The 17,397-nt window shown below is 42.2% G+C and overlaps 1 protein-coding gene across 2 annotated transcripts in view; it reads right to left on the reverse strand.

Moving 5' to 3' along the window:
• LOC115114440 (cadherin-6-like) overlaps positions 1 to 8,237 on the reverse strand; it is a 40,035-nt gene extending 31,798 nt beyond the window's left edge. For both annotated transcript variants that reach the window (XM_029642672.2, XM_065013440.1), the window contains exon 1: positions 8,113 to 8,237. The gene's annotated coding sequence lies outside the window, so the exon portion shown is untranslated. The remainder of the gene's footprint in view (positions 1 to 8,112) is intronic.
• Positions 8,238 to 17,397: the final 9,160 nt, after the last annotated feature.

A 17,397-nucleotide genomic window follows, 5' to 3' on the forward strand; every position in this document is an offset into this window, starting at 1 on the left:
GCTTTGGAAAGAAAAAACTCTGACGTTTCCAAAACTGCAAAGATATTATCTGTGAGTGCCCCAGAACTAATGCTACAGGCGAAACCAAGATGAAATTTCATACAGGAAATGCCCCATATTCTGAAGGCGCTGTGTTCCAATGTCTCCTTATATGGCTGTGAATGCGCCAGGAATGAGCCTGCCCTTTCTGTCGTTTCCCCAAGGTGTCTGCAGCATTGTGACGTATTTGTAGGCATATCATTGGAAGATTGACCATAAGAGACTACATTTACCAGGTGTCCGCCCGGTGTCCTGCGTCGAAATTATTGCGTAATCTCCAGGTCCATGCGCGTTCCATTTCTTCAGAGGAGAAACTAAACTGCCACGAATGATTTATCATCGATAGATATGTGAAAAACACCTTGAGGATTGATTCTAAACAACGTTTGCCATGTTTCTGTCGATATTATGGAGTTAATTTTGAAAAAAAGTTTGCGTTGTAATGACTTAATTTTCCTTTTTTTTTCTTACCCAAACGTGATGAATAAAACAAAGGTAAATGATTTTATTTGAATGCTTTTCTTGTTTTTGTGAAAATGTTGCATGCTGAATGCCAGGCTTAATGCTATGCTAGGCTATCAATACTGTTACACAAATGCTTGTTTAGCTATGGTTCAAAAGCATATTCTGAAAATCTGAGATGACAGTGTTGTTAACAAAAGGCTAAGCTTGAGAGCTAATATATTTATTTCATTTCATTTGCGATTTTCATGAATAGTTAACGTTGCGTTATGCTAATGAGCTTGCGGAGAGAATTACACTCCTGGATACAGGTTTTTTTCGTAGCCAAACGTGATGAACAAAACGAAGCGATTTGTCCTACACAAATAATCTTTTTGTAAAAACTGAACATTTGCTATCTAACTGAGAGTCTCCTCATTGAAAACATCTGAAGTTCTTCAAAGGTAAATGATTTTATTTGAATGCTTTTCTTGTTTTTGTGAAAATGTTGCATGCTGAATGCTAGGCTAAATGCTATGCTAGGCTATCAATACTCTTACACAAATGGTTGTTTAGCTATGGTTCAAAAGCATATTTTGAAAATCTGAGATGACAGTGTTGTTAACAAAAGGCTAAGCTTGAGAGCAAATATATTTATTTCATTTAATTTGCGATTTTCATGAATAGTTAACATTGCGTTATGGTAATGAGCTTGAGGCTGTATTCACGATCCCGGATCCGGGATGGCTAGAATCAAGAGGTTAAGTCAGCTTCTTGATATGCCACACCTGTCAGGTGGATGGATTATCTTGGCAAAGGAGAAATACTCACTAACAGGGATGTAAACACATTTGTGCACAATCACATAGAGAAATTAGCTTTTTATGCATTTGGAAAGTTTCTGGGATATTTTATTTCAGCCCATGAAACATGGCACCAACCACTTTACATGTTGCGTTTCTATTTTTGTTTAGTATAACATAATTATAATTATATGGCCAAATACACTGTCCATTTTCAACTGACTCTTACTGTCCTCTCCTACTGTCCTCATTTCATATTTCACGTCTAAAATGTGAAATACTCCCTGTTCCATTTTCCCACACATTAAACACCCACACGTCAGAGGGAGCAGCTTGACAGAGAGCAGTGCAGTGGGAGGAAAGCAGGGTCAAGCACTGGATGACCCTCAGAGGTCAATATGTGTCATCATGTTCAAGATGTGGAAGAAGCACTGGTGATCTTGAGTTATGCCACAGGTTTGGTCAATAAACTGCTTGATGTTAATGGTATGGAGATCCTAATATCATCAAATGGTCAATAGGAGAGCAACCTTTGAGCATGACATCATTAGATACTGAAAACAAATAGGCCTACTAGTAATGCGTCAGCTTATACAGCTGAATGATACAAGGGTAAAACCATATACAGCACAAAGGAAAACGTTAAAAGTTGCTTTTCATATCTACCAACATATTCTCATTCTTTTCCACGCTTGTTAATAGAGCGACTGGTGCTATTAGCAATTCTGTTTTAAACTAGCTTTCCTACTGCACATCAATGCCCTCTTTTCAAATCAATTCAATTAAGCTTGACAAAGCTTGAGAATTAAACAAACCAATAAAGCTAGTATTTCTAATGGAAAGAAGAGAATGTGTGTGGGTGTCACACCAGGGTGTGTGTTAGCCTCTGGGTGGGGGGAGAGAGCTCTCTCTTTTTCACACCCCAAACTCGCATTTACAGCCAATCCTCCAATGATACAAGATAAAGCCTGTGATAAATAACAAATAACACTTGTACTAGAGGTTGCAACTTTCTCAATCAACAACAACAAATCGATGGGTCTGTTTTCATAGCTGTTAGGACATTATCAGAATAATACTTCAATTCCCTTGCCTTTACTGATCTTTGCAGACTATTCCATTTTGGGGTGTTAAATGTACAGTAGTTTGTACAGTAGTTTTTTTCAGCCCATTAACCTAAGGTCTCATTTAAACTAGAGATATCAGTTTTTTTTTGCATTGGATGCGTCTCAATCCACCACATACGCCTATGTACTGCAACACTTCCGCTTCTGCGGGGAAAGGTGAAAAATCTACAGCTGTGTTGGTCAGACCATGAGAGGTCCCGAAAATCGGTCTTCTCACAGAATCGTCTGTAGCGTCCCGAGCGGTTTGGCCTACAAACTACTATGACTAACTACTGACAAACTACTACTACTACTATGTTCTCTTAGGAACGATGAGACTCTCACGAACATGTACATGTCGGTTGTTTTGCCTCACAAGACTCGTTTGAAGGTCCCCCCGGTACCAGTTGAAAGAAATTATGGAAGTATATATGGGGACTGTTTAGATGCCAAAAAATAAGGGGCTAAATACATATATACAAAGAAATACTAATGTTTCCTGATCTTTCTTATATCTCTCTGATATAGGACACACACTTCAGAACAAACTTCATTTAGATTGGGGAGGGGGGGACTATCTGTTATTCAATGCATTTGTATGGGCTAATAGCAGTACGTGAATGTAAATTGTTATTTAGGCAACTTTTCCTTGTTATTCCAGGTATAGTAGCGTTAAAAAACAGAGAGAGATTGAATGACAACATTAGGCCTTGTTATAGACCTGCTGACTGCAAATGAGGCTCCCTCTATAATCTATAATTGCCATGGCTGTAAAACAGTGCAAGACATTTTTTGAAAAGGGGCATAAGTTGTCTTCAAAAGACAATGTAATACTATGCTCCAGACAGGAGAACAGATTGCTTGCCAAAATGAATTGTTAATTTGAGGATATCAATTCTGCAATTCATTGTACTCTGCCTATACTATTCAATGGCTTAGATATAGTGCATTGTACTCTCAGAAGACCAGTATTTGTGGTGTGATCCAAAATGTCAGGAGTTTGATCTATAAAAACACCTGTATAGGTAACTGATGACACACCTGTGCTAGTCAATGCAATCCAACCCCTCGCTAGCTTGACAAACACACGGGACAATGGCCCATTGTCAAATGAGGTGACAGAGCACACAAGCACATTTACATTCAAAACTATTTACAAACTCTAGGTACATTTACATACAGACCCCATATAATTCAATTTGATAATGATCTGTTTGTCAAATGTGAGTGCACTATGATTACGTCATGGTAAAATAAAACTCCTGATGGATGATATGTTATGAATAAAGAATAGGTCTTCTGAGAATACAGTGGATGGTACGTACTAGTCACACTCACTCTCAATAACACTTTTAGACATGTTAGATGAATGTAGTATAGAAAAGATGTTTGAGAGACACATGAGAGTGTAAATCGTCACTATGTGAATCAATATACCCATTTAAGAACATCCATTCCTGTGTGCATGTCCCATTGTGACCACATGAGGGCACAATTAAAGAAGCTGTTTGAATTTTCCAAATGAGAGTCAATCGGAATACCCCATATAGTTGACATATAAATGAATCATAATTCCCTATAGTGAAGGGTCACATCATTCTTAATCAGGTTTTAAGACAGAGGATAATCAATCCTCTTCTACTGGAGTAGGCTAATCAGTGGAAAGCAGTTTGTTCCAAAGGTCACAGTGACCTGGTTGGGTAGTGGGAAACTGGGAGTACTGGGAGTACTGGGAATACTGAAGGCACTTAGAATTTTGGGGATATTTACAACATCCATACAACAGACATTTCTAAGATAATATTATCATTATCAACCAACAGTATTTCAGGCTTTTGACATTCAGAGAAATTGTTTTACACCCATTGCCTCTCTTGGTACAGTATGCACTATTATGTGCCCAATAAGGTGTGGAAATAATCAGTTGTGATTTACAACAAATACTTTTCCTTACTCATTAATAGGGCACACACCACAAAAATATTTGAATAATTTGAACAGGCTAATTGGTCTTTAAAGGGGAATGGAAGCACTTTAGGAAGTAAAGTTAAGCAAAGATATGTATTCCATCCACTAATACTAAACATGTGCACATAACATAGAAACCTCTACATTTTTGGGATTTTGATATTGAACAACTTTTTTTTTTAGAGGTATAGGTAGTGCCAACTTGAATTGCCATAGAAAGGGCTGACGCCAATGCGTCATTGACAGGGTTGAGCAAATTGTTAGTTTTGTCTGGGGGACTGAAAGCGAATGTTGCCACCGGGAGGCGCCTTGCCTCCACTGGCTCTGAAAGGGTTCTCACAAGGTGAGAAACTGTATACAGTTCATTTTTATTTTTCCCAATTGATAAAATGAGTCTGTCAGCCAAAAAAAGGCAAGGTACAGTAGCTAGCTAGATCTACATCTTGTCTTGCCTTTTTATGTTAATGTCACCTTTGACAACTATACGTTTAAAAAAAAAAATCATATTGTTAATTTGAAGAGCATTTGTCATTGGTATGAGCTAACAGCTCACATTAACTGGCTGGTGTCTGATTCTACAGTAGCTAGCTAGCTAGCTAGCCACAAGAGAGGGCTCCTGCAGGATTGCTATTTCACCAGTAAAATGTATGATACCCATATCATTATTAGTTAGCTATCTAGATAACGAGCTACATAGCTAGATATCTCATTAGGTATCTGTTTATCTATGATTCCTAAAAACTAGTAAGCCTGCTGGGTGTTGATTGCAAGAATGAATGTAGCCTAAGTCAGAAGCCTAATCCTTTTGACTAGCTATAGCTATGATTTCTGAAAGCTCAGGCTGGTAGTCCGTTTGGTAACTATCCTAAATCATCCTGGCCTACCTGGTAACTGTCAATGGTGTATTATTGTTATGTACTATTAGGCCTATATACTGTATATTCAGCCTACATTAAAAAAAAATACTCTCTCTCTCTCTGTCTGTAGGACACTGGTGGACTGAGGAGGATGACACTATTGACATGTCACCTGTGCACCAGTAGAAGTAGAAGTTGATTCCCATTTGATTGATGTGGTGCAATTGTATGTCACATCCTTCGAAAGGACTGTTTCTCAGCTTTCAAAATATGAATAATTGTGCAATTGCACACGAGAGGGCGTGCTAAACAACTTTTTTAGCTGTGGTCATAAGCCGAGTACTGTATATCAGCACAGCCATGCACAGCCAGTCATTTCGCACAACTTTGAGTGTACAATTGTTTTTCTACAACTGGTTACCAATGAAATAAAACATGTTATTTCGATAAATGTATTCATAGGCAACTATTTCATCCCTCAACAAAAATATAGGCCTAGTCCTGACACGTCTTTGGTTGCTAGCCAATACGGCTGGCTGTTCATTCTGTCGGTTAGGTTGCCCGAGACACGACGTCTTTTTGTTCTATATCTATGGATGCAACGCAGTCGTTCATTCTAAATGTTCCGTTGCCATGCTGGCTGGCAGTGCTCTTATTCCTTGCTTGCTAGCTAGTCAACTACGGCTAACACAGTCAGGTCAAACAGTTCAGCTACAATACAGCAAAGTAGCTGCATTTGCGTTTGTTTAAGCTGTTTTGGATACATTCATGATGTGTGAATTTTCCTGGCATAGAACATGTGCTCTTGTCAGGACACTGTTCAGAGGAGCTAGCCACCTACACAGCTAACGCAATCACTTCAAACTGAAGCTGGTAAGACAGCAAACTAGCTGCATTTCATGTTGTTTTACCTGTCTGTTCATTGTATTGATTAGTTTGCCCGAGACTTGACCCAGTTGTGAAGTCTTTTTGTTCTATATCTATGGACGCAACCCAGTCGTTCCTTCTAAATGTTCCGTTGCCATGCTGGCTGGCAACGCTCTTATTCCTTGCTTGCTAGCTAGCCAAATATTTCTAACAGTTACATCAGATGGAACATAAAAATGATTCTGATTCATGATTTTGAGCGGCTGAAAAAAAATTGGTTAGGTTGCCAGAAACGTGGCCCAGTCGTGAAGTATTTTTATTCTATATCAACGGAAGTCCCAGTCGTTTGTTCTAAATGTTCTATTGCCATGCTGGCTGGCAACACTCTTATCCCTTGCTTGCTAGCTAGCCAACTATGGCTAACACAGTATCGTCAGATGGAACAGAAAACAAGATTCCCATTTTTGCGTCATAGGCTTACCTATGCTAAACAGGTTTTTTAGTTTGGCGTAGAATGCGTCTCAACCAATCACAATGCTTGTTTTGACCAACCTGCTGTAAAATGCTCATTAATGCGTGCAGAGTTCATGGTCTTTCAGACAATTTTGGGATTCAGCCATTTTTGGGATGCAACAATGGCAAAGTGGTGATTTACAGTTACAGTTAAATGGTGTTCTAAAGCCTAGTGTTTCCATTCTCCTTTAACACAGAATTAATACAATGAAAAAGGTTACATTTTCAGTCATTAAAAATGCTATTTGCCCTTATGAAAAATCTGCAGTCAGAGTGCAGTATAACTGTATGCTGCAAATACGGTGTCCAAAATAACACTGTTTTATTCTGCAGTAATTTGCAGTGTAACTGCAGTACACTGCAGTTATTCTGCAATTACTGGGTCCAAAATACCACAGTCGACTGCAGTTGCTGCACTTTTACTGCAGTTTCCAAACTGAAATCTTTTTTTATAAAGGTGACAACCACCAGAAAAACATGGGCTAAATAGAAGACACTTGTTGCTGTGGAAAATAAATGGCAATGCTTTGCCTGTATTTGCTTTTTTGACATAATTACTCATTCACAAACTCCTGGGGCATGCTCTGCACATATGGGCATAGCATACTGGGAATGGTAAAATACAGGTGACTTGCCTCAGCACTGCACTTAACGGGTGGATTTGCATTTAGGGTAGCACCTACATCCACATTAGAGTGCATGTACACTCCACAGCAATAGAGTGCCAGTGTCTAAACAATAAATAAAACAATAGGCCTACACATCAAGTATTTCTAATAAGACACAAAAAGTGTACACTGTTGGCTATGAGTGCTTTATCAATAACAATGTCAATATCAACAGCAACCTACAGTAGGCTAATATATCACGAGACCTTCCATGACCATTCAACAAACAACATGGTCCTCATAATCCATTTCCCCCTCAAAAACAAGGATTGTTTACAGGGTAGCCTTGATTCAATCCTCTGACATGTCGCATTGAAACGGGGACACACACCTTAAGCCACACATTGCCAAACAACACTACCGCTAAAGATATGACTGCCACTAGACTCTGAAAATAACAAACAGTAAAACTTTAAGCCGGGTCAATTAAATTAAGTTATAATTATAATTTATGACCTCTAATTGAATCATGACATACTATCCAGGGAACATGAAAATATGCAGCTTTTTACACACACAACCATATTGCAGTCAGCCTAGGCTACCGGTACATGTCAAATCCAGCAATTCGGGAAGTGTATTATTATTTTCTAACATTGATTATTTCCTTTAAATGAAGTTGTAGGCTGATGAGACCGACTATGACGAATTCATGAGATCGTCCTACATTCAATTATCCAAGGAAAGCAACTTTGATGAAGTTATAAGCTATTTATCACAAAATCGAACATCATCCTTCAGCTATAAAAATAAAAGGAACCCTTTAAAGTACGTGTGTTTTTAAATACTGTAAAACGACTTTTTCATGAGCGCTATTTGAACATATACAGCTAAATAAAACATCACTTACCAATGTTTGACGTAGCTGAAAGCTCAATCAATGCGCGCCTGTGTGAATCCGTTGCATGCAACTGACTCACTGAACGCGGACTGGTGCCTGCCTTCTCTTGCCCTCTCTTTCTCTCTCTTTAGTTCATGATGAGCATCCCTTGCTCTCTCAGCCTAGAAGTTGAGTCGGACTCTAGCTGCTCCTGATTGGGTGTCAGCCGCTGGTTCACGATTAAAGGGACAGGCTGAGTTGAAAATGATTAATTTATCACCAATATTTATGAGGGTTTTTTCCAAGCGATTTGCGACAGGGGCACATCATTTTTCTCATGAGCCATTCTTACAAGATAATATTGTTCTCCTGCCTTTCAAAGATAATTAGCACCTTAAAAGAATTGCATATTCAACAAACACTGAAACAATTAAAGCTACAACGATAGTTTGTGACAATGCCTTGACAATGAGAGCATTTCAATAATGACATTTGTTATTGCCTTGGTTTGGCTACCTAGACACTTTTGTGTCCTTCAAATGTTCCTTATGTAGCCTATAGCCATAGGCCTACAACTGTTACCACTGAGTTCGGACAATGAAATGTCACATAGGCCTATTCCACAATGGACACTATTTTCCACCTGCCCTAAATCAAGCTGTCTTGATCCACATTCACAGAGGTTGTTGGTTGTGAAAACCTGCAGGATGCATTTTGTAATGAGAGAAAAATGTCAGTGTTTCTGACAGACTGTGGGGGCGGTTGAGGAAGGCACCTGAGCACTGTCACTGTCTGACGGTTCAAATGGCTAAAGGGTCATAGGGATGTGCTTCTCACTTTGACAGCGTGATGTCCTGAAGTCTCATCAGTGTGCCGTGTGAGCTCTGGGGCTCTGGGCTTTGACAGCCATTGTTTCAGAGAGGGGTATCACTTGTTTCAAGCAGAGGTATCACGCTCTGTAACTCTGTTAATATTTGACAAGAGGAAGGATTCCCCCTGGTGACCTAGGTACACATTCCTATTTTTACATTAACATTTCCTCTGAAGTATTTGATTAATACATCATTATACACACACCAAACAATCAACAACTAGGTAATATGATGTTACTTATCTTTTTAGAGTGTTACTACACAGGTATGAGAATGTAATGTAGTGTTATCTGAGAGAAAATGTTAAAAGTATGACATCTGAGGTGGAGGCAGCGATAGAAGGTACAGCCTCACAGTGACCATGCCCGGATAACTTTTAATAATACGTTTCATTGCCCAGTTAATGCAGGTGGTTCAACAACAGAGACATGTATCCAATGATCATGTAGCAGATTGAGTATACACATAACCCAGTTGATATAGCAATTCCCTTCCAGCTAGCTGACTGAATGTCTGAGTACCAAATGGCACCCTATTCCCTATATAGTTCACTGCTTATGACCAGAGGCAATGGGCTCTGGTCAGAAATAGTGCACTATATAGATAATGGGGTGTGATTTGGGAGGCAGCCAATGTCTTTCTAATTAGGATGCCCACCACAGGCTCCAGCAGACCCAGGCTCATATATTACAATGTTGAATGGACAGTCTGAAGTCAGAGCACACCCCTACTGATCCTCCCCCTAGGCCCACTGACTGGCTCTTCTAAACAGTTATTGCCAGAACAGGGAATGGCAGTGGCAGTAAACTAAACATAGTAGATTTATTGTATGTTATTTAAGCTTGACATTACCTAAATGTATTATTTGACATGCCTGATGCACATTCCACTCGTCTGCTGCTGACGACGTTGAATTTCTTAAATCTATGAAGTCATTGTGGTGGGTGAGTTCGGTAAAAACAAGCTGCATGTACCCCCCCCCCCCCTCCAATATAACAATTGGGCTAGTGGATATTTAATAGATGGATCATACACTACCAAATGTATATAAATTAATTCACAAAACAGCATATTACTGTCTCGATTAAGCCATCAGCCAGTATTATCTTGACTAATTAAGGCTATACACATTATACAGATAATTATTAGGTAATGGCCTAAGTATCGTGAAGTGACCACCATGTCGACCTACTTATTACTACCAAAGCCTGATGGTTTTAAAGTAGATTACTGTGCTGATGGGAAGATAATGGTAAATGTGGTAATGGATAACTGTTTGATAGTACACATACAGTGCTTTCAGTGTATTCATAACCCTTGACTTATTCCACATTTGATTGTGTTACAGCCTGAATTCAAAATGGATTAAATATATGTTTTTACTCACCCATTTACACACAATACCCCATAATGACAAAGTGAAATACATGTTAGAATCACCTTTGTCAGCGATTACAGCTGTCAGTCTTTTGGGGTTAGTCTGTAAGAGCTTTGCACACCTGAATTGTACCATATTTGCACATTATTCTTTAAAAAATTCTTCAAATTCTGTGAAGTTGGTTGTTGATCATTGCTAGATGACATTTTCACGTTTTTCCAAAGATTTTCAAGCTGATTTAAGTCTAAACTGTAACCAGGCCACTCAGGAACATTCAATGTTGTCTTGGTAAGCAACTCCAGTGTATATTTGGCCTTGTGTTTTAGGTTATTGTCCTGCTGAAAGGTGAATTTGTCTCCCAGTGTCTGTTGGAAAGCAGACAGAACCAGGTTTAGCTCTATTACGTTTTTTTTTTGTAACAAAAACTCCATAGTACTTGCCGATGACAAGCATACATTATTCATAACATGATGCAGCCACCACCATGATTGAAAATATGAAGAGTGGTACTCAGTGATCGTTGTATTGGATTTGGCCCAGCATAACGCTTTGTATTGAGGATATATAGTTAATTTCATGCCTTATTGCAAACAGGATGCATTTTTTAAAATATTTTTTATTCTGTGCAGGCTTCTTTCTCTGTCAATTAGGTTAGTATTGCTGAGTAACTACAATGTTGTTGATCCATTATCCATATATACTTTATTTTAATTTTTACATCCAACAGTAACTGTACAAGTCTTTATCAGACTGACACTACTTCCGGGTTGGAGCGAGCCGGTCGCATCCGCGCTTCGGTCTGCAGGTTGTATAACTTTTTCATTACATTTCATTACATTTCATTATAGTACAACGGTCTGATTTGTCTAATCTTAGCAATTTCTTCTTAGCTAGCTACATAGTCGTCGTTGTATCAAAGATAATTGCGTAATTATCGTATTTCGTCGTCTCCTATCTGCCCAACACGTTCACCGTCTACCGTAGCACTGTAGTAACTATCACACTCAACTGAACGACTTGATTAGTGTAGTGTTAGCTAGCTACATAGTTGTCTTTGCTGTCTTCGTATCCAAGATAATTGTGTAGTTTAGAGTGTGGAGTCTTAGAGTGATAATTGCGTTATTATCGTATTTCGTCGTCCTCCTATCTGCCTAGCAGCTAGCCAGCTAGCATACGTTCACCGGCTACCGTAGCACTGTAGTAACTATCACACTCAACTGAACGACTTGATTAGTGTAGTATTAGCTAGCTACATAGTTGTCTTTGCTGTCTTCGTATCCAAGATAATTGTGTAGTTTAGAGTGTGTAGTCTTAGAGTGATTATCTTAATTCACCGAGGTTAGCTAGCCAGCTATTTTGTCGTCCTTAACGTAGGAGACACTCCTAGCTAGCCAATAGCCAGCCAACGTCTACTGAATAGAACTTTCGCATTCGGTCGCATTCCGCTTCGCTCCACAGGTAGTATCACATTTTCATTTCATTTCATTACAGTCCCAACGGTGTGATTTGTTTGATCGTAGCTAGCTACATAGCCGTCTTTGTTTCAAAGATAATTGTGTAGTCTAGAGCGATTTTCTAGGTTAGCTAGCCAGCTATTGTCGTTCTCCTAACGCAACGTAACGTAACCAACACTGCTAGCTAGCCAGCTAGCTCCCGAAAAGCAGCATTGTAGAAACTTCACACTCAACGGTACGACTTGATTAGGGTAGTGTCAACAACGCAGCTAGCCTACCCCAGCAGTACTGTATCATTTTAATCATTTTAGTCAATTAGATTCTTGCTACGTAAGCTTAACTTTCTGAACATTCGAGACGTGTAGTCCACTTGTCATTCCAATCTCCTCTGCATTAGCGTAGCCTCTTCTCTAGCCTGTCAACTATGTGTCTGTCTATCCCTGTTCTCTCCTCTCTGCACAGACCATACAAACGCTCCACACCGCGTGGCCACGGCCACCTAATCTGGTGGTCCCAGCGCGCACGACCCACGTGGAGTTCCAGGTCTCCGGTAGCCTCTGGAACTGCCGATCTGCGGCCAACAAGGCAGAGTTCATCTCAGCCTATGCCTCCCTCCAGTCCCTCGACTTCTTGGCTCTGACGGAAACATGGATCACCACAGACAACACCGCTACTCCTACTGCTCTCTCTTCGTCCGCCCACGTGCTCTCGCACACCCCGAGAGCTTCTGGTCAGCGGGGTGGTGGCACCGGGATCCTCATCTCTCCCAAGTGGTCATTCTCTCTTTCTCCCTTACCCATCTGTCTATCGCCTCCTTTGAATTCCATGCTGTCACAGTTACCAGCCCTTTCAAGCTTAACATCCTTATCATTTATCGCCTCCAGGTTCCCTCGGAGAGTTCATCAATGAGCTTGATGCCTTGATAAGCTCCTTTCCTGAGGACGGCTCACCTCTCACAGTTCTGGGCGACTTTAACCTCCCCACGTCTACCTTTGACTCATTCCTCTCTGCCTCCTTCTTTCCACTCCTCTCCTCTTTTGACCTCACCCTCTCACCTTCCCCCCTACTCACAAGGCAGGCAATACGCTCGACCTCATCTTTACTAGATGCTGTTCCTCCACTAACCTCATTGCAACTCCCCTCCAAGTCTCCGACCACTACCTTGTATCCTTTTCCCTCTCGCTCTCATCCAACACTTCCCACACTGCCCCTACTCGGATGGTATCGCGCCGTCCCAACCTTCGCTCTCTCTCCCCCGCTACTCTCTCCTCTTCCATCCTATCATCTCTTCCCTCTGCTCAAACCTTCTCCAACCTATCTCCTGATTCTGCCTCCTCAACCCTCCTCTCCTCCCTTTCTGCATCCTTTGACTCTCTATGTCCCCTATCCTCCAGGCCGGCTCGGTCCTCCCCTCCCGCTCCGTGGCTCGACGACTCATTGCGAGCTCACAGAACAGGGCTCCGGGCAGCCGAGCGGAAATGGAGGAAACTCGCCTCCCTGCGGACCTGGCATCCTTTCACTCCCTCCTCTCTACATTTTCCTCCTCTGTCTCTGCTGCTAAAGCCACTTTCTACCACTCTAAATTCCAAGCATCTGCCTCTAACCCTAGGAAGCTCTTTGCCACCTTCTCCTCCCTCTTGAATCCTCCTCCCCCTCCCCCTCCCCTCCCTCTCTGCAGATTACTTCGTCAACCATTTTGAAAAGAAGGTCGACGACATCCGATCCTCGTTTGCTAAGTCAAACGACACCGCTGGTTCTGCTCACACTGCCCTACCCTGTGCTCTGACCTCTTTCTCCCCTCTCTCTCCAGATGACATCTCGCGTCTTGTGACGGCCGGCCGCCCAACAACCTGCCCGCTTGACCCTATCCCCTCCTCTCTTCTCCAGACCATCTCCGGTGACCTTCTCCCTTACCTCACCTCGCTCATCAACTCATCCCTGACCGCTGGCTCACGTCCCTCCCGTCTTCAAGAGAGCGAGAGTTGCACCCCTTCTGAAAAACCTACACTCGATCCCTCCGATGTCAACAACTACAGACCAGTATCCTTCTTTCTTTTCTCTCCAAAACTCTTGAACGTGCCGTCCTTGGCCAGCTCTCCCGCTATCTCTCTCAGAATGACCTTCTTGATCCAAATCAGTCAGGTTTCAAGACTAGTCATTCAACTGAGACTGCTCTTCTCTGTATCACGGAGGCGCTCCGCACTGCTAAAGCTAACTCTCTCTCCTCTGCTCTCATCCTTCTAGACCTATCGGCTGCCTTCGATACTGTGAACCATCAGATCCTCCTCTCCACCCTCTCCGAGTTGGGCATCTCCGGCGCGGCCCACGCTTGGATTGCGTCCTACCTGACAGGTCGCTCCTACCAGGTGGCGTGGCGAGAATCCGTCTCCTCACCACGCGCTCTCACCACTGGTGTCCCCAGGGCTCTGTTCTAGGCCCTCTCCTATTCTCGCTATACACCAAGTCACTTGGCTCTGTCATAACCTCACATGGTCTCTCCTATCATTGCTATGCAGACGACACACAATTAATCTTCTCCTTTCCCCCTTCTGACGACCAGGTGGCGAATCGCATCTCTGCATGTCTGGCAGACATATCAGTGTGGATGACGGATCATCACCTCAAGCTGAACCTCGGCAAGACGGAGCTGCTCTTCCTCCCGGGGAAGGACTGCCCGTTCCATGATCTCGCCATCACGGTTGACAACTCCATTGTGTCCTCGTCCCAGAGCGCTAAGAACCTTGGCGTGATCCTGGACAACACCCTGTCGTTCTCAAATAACATCAAGGCGGTGGCCCGTTCCTGTAGGTTCATGCTCTACAACATCCGCAGAGTACGACCCTGCCTCACACAGGAAGCGGCGCAGGTCCTAATCCAGGCACTTGTCATCTCCCGTCTGGATTACTGCAACTCGCTGTTGGCTGGGCTCCCTGCCTGTGCCATTAAACCCCTACAACTCATCCAGAACGCCGCAGCCCGTCTGGTGTTCAACCTTCCCAAGTTCTCTCACGTCACCCCGCTCCTCCGCTCTCTCCACTGGCTTCCAGTTGAAGCTCGCATCCGCTACAAGACCATGGTGCTTGCCTACGGAGCTGTGAGGGAACGGCACCTCAGTACCTCCAGGCTCTGATCAGGCCCTACACCCAAACAAGGGCACTGCGTTCATCCACCTCTGGCCTGCTCGCCTCCCTACCACTGAGGAAGTACAGTTCCCGCTCAGCCCAGTCAAAACTGTTCGCTGCTCTGGCCCCCAATGGTGGAACAAACTCCCTCACGACGCCAGGACAGCGGAGTCAATCACCACCTTCCGGAGACACCTGAAACCCCACCTCTTTAAGGAATACCTAGGATAGGATAAAGTAATCCTTCTCACCCCCCCTCCCCCCTTAAAAGACCTAGATGCACTATTGTAAAGTGGCTGTTCCACTGGATGTCATAAGGTGAAAGCACCAATTTGTAAGTCGCTCTGGATAAGAGCGTCTGCTAAATGACTTAAATGTAAATGTAAATGACACTGAGAATTTCCTTGTTAAAACATGCAGGAATATGTTTTACATCTTAATAAATAAATAAAAACATTAATGAAATCACGGTAATGATGAGTGAAGTGCCGCTTATTAGGTGTAGTACCTAATAAGATGTACAAACCACTGTGTGCATATTGCATAATGTGGTCAAAATGGCTGTTGTTCCTTTTCTCAAACCAAAGGTCTGTCTCCGTGAATATTTTAGAGGATTCTCCCTAAGCTTAGGACTGCAAACTGTAATCCGCCTTGAATCAGTAACAGCATATTGGCAAGGGCTTATGCTCTCTACCACCCAAGACAAGTCAAGGAGCATATCGTGTGAAAAGGCTGAATAAGTAGCACAGATCTTGACAGGCACTTTATTTGTGTAACAACATGTTTAACTATATATTTTATTGTCGTAAATGCTTCCTATATTGTATGTACATCAATGGAAACCTATACTCATATATCAGTAAACAGATTACTTCACCATTTGACCAACTCCCATGGCTATAGCCAAATACTTTCCCCTGTTTTTTACGACTCTGTGTTTCCCCTCCAGAATCCCCCAGCTAGTCGACATAGAGGAAAAAGAGGCAGTGACAATGTGGACTCAGTGACGAGGAGGACTCAGTGACGAGGGGGATTCAGTGACAAGGGGGACTTGCTGAGCGTGGATAATCGCTGGAACTGACCCGGCAGCCGGCTCCTCAGATAGAAAAGGATTTCCATTCTCAGCAAGAGAGCAGTGGCCAGCAGCGACCCGGGGCGACATCACTACAGCAGGGGGAGAAATGTATTAGACATGCATCTCAATTCACTTTGTCATGTTGCATTCACTGTAGGGGTAAAACAGGGTAAAAGGAAGGACCTTCTACAAAGGAAGAACAAGGTTAAGTAAACCTTGTTTTGGGATGTGACAGGACTTTTTGGGACAAAAACTGAGTCTGAGTCCAGCCATCCCAGCTGTGAGTCTGTTTTGAACCAAAGTAATATTAATTTGATGAGAAATTCAAGACAGTTTATTTTCATTTAAAGTAGATGCTCATTCCACCTACCCAAAATTGTGACATGTTCATGTTTTTTAGAGACAGAGGCTGTCCAGGAGTTACTAAAACATATTCCTGTAGCCATCAAACAAACCATTAGTGTATTATGAAACTCCAGTCTTTTCTCTCCTCATACTGAACAGACAGGGATTAATAGACCCCCCTCCGCTGCCACAGATGGACTTTGCCATGCCAGCCGACTGTTATTAAATCCCCACAATGTCTTTCTGTACTAGTCATCAACAAGTCTCCAAGCCTCTGTCTGTGAGAACTCACACTAGAACTTACAATGGAACCCACACACAATCAAGAGGGGGTGTACTCTTGCTGTGGGCCTGTGGCACATCCAGCACTGTATGCCACATTAGTAGGGTCTTTGACTTTGCCCTCTGATGATAATTCTGAAATCTGGGGTTTTGCCATTAATCTAGCTGCAATACTCTTTGCCAAGGGGATTATTGAGTGACAATTTCAAGAGGAACGAAAGATGTAATTCTCCTCCTAAGCCACGAGTCTATTAAAAACCAAACAGTTCTGTCACTTAACACATAGGCCTTACTGCACAGCTGCCAAGTATTTCATAAATAAGTTGATGATGAATTTTCCTTAGAGAAAACAAGAACATTTCACTACCCGCCCCCGTCAGAAAATCCCCTTCCACAATGCTGTGGTTTGGGGATTTGATGACGTACAGGAAGTAAGAACCATGACCTGATATAAAATCAACACATGTCAACACATCCAAAAAATCTAATAAGACAGTACATCTTGTCAAATGAAAATAGCAAGAGGGAAAACCCTATTAAATAGGATGTCTTTTTTTTGGGGCACATCCTCCTTTTAGACCTAGTGTTTTTAGGTCCCTTAAGGTGTTGGTGGGGTGTAAAAGCTAATCCATGGCATTAAATCCCTTAGCAGACCACCCCAACGGCCCCCTCACTAAGCAGGCAATAATAGGCTAGAATATGAGGCATGGCAAAGGACCACAGAAGTTTACAACCACGAGAGGGACAAGGACTGGGAGAAAGCCTCTAAATACAACGTTATGAGTTC

The sequence above is a fragment of the Oncorhynchus nerka genome, linkage group LG9b (genome assembly GCF_034236695.1).
Source record: "Oncorhynchus nerka isolate Pitt River linkage group LG9b, Oner_Uvic_2.0, whole genome shotgun sequence".
NCBI lineage: Eukaryota > Metazoa > Chordata > Actinopteri > Salmoniformes > Salmonidae > Oncorhynchus > Oncorhynchus nerka.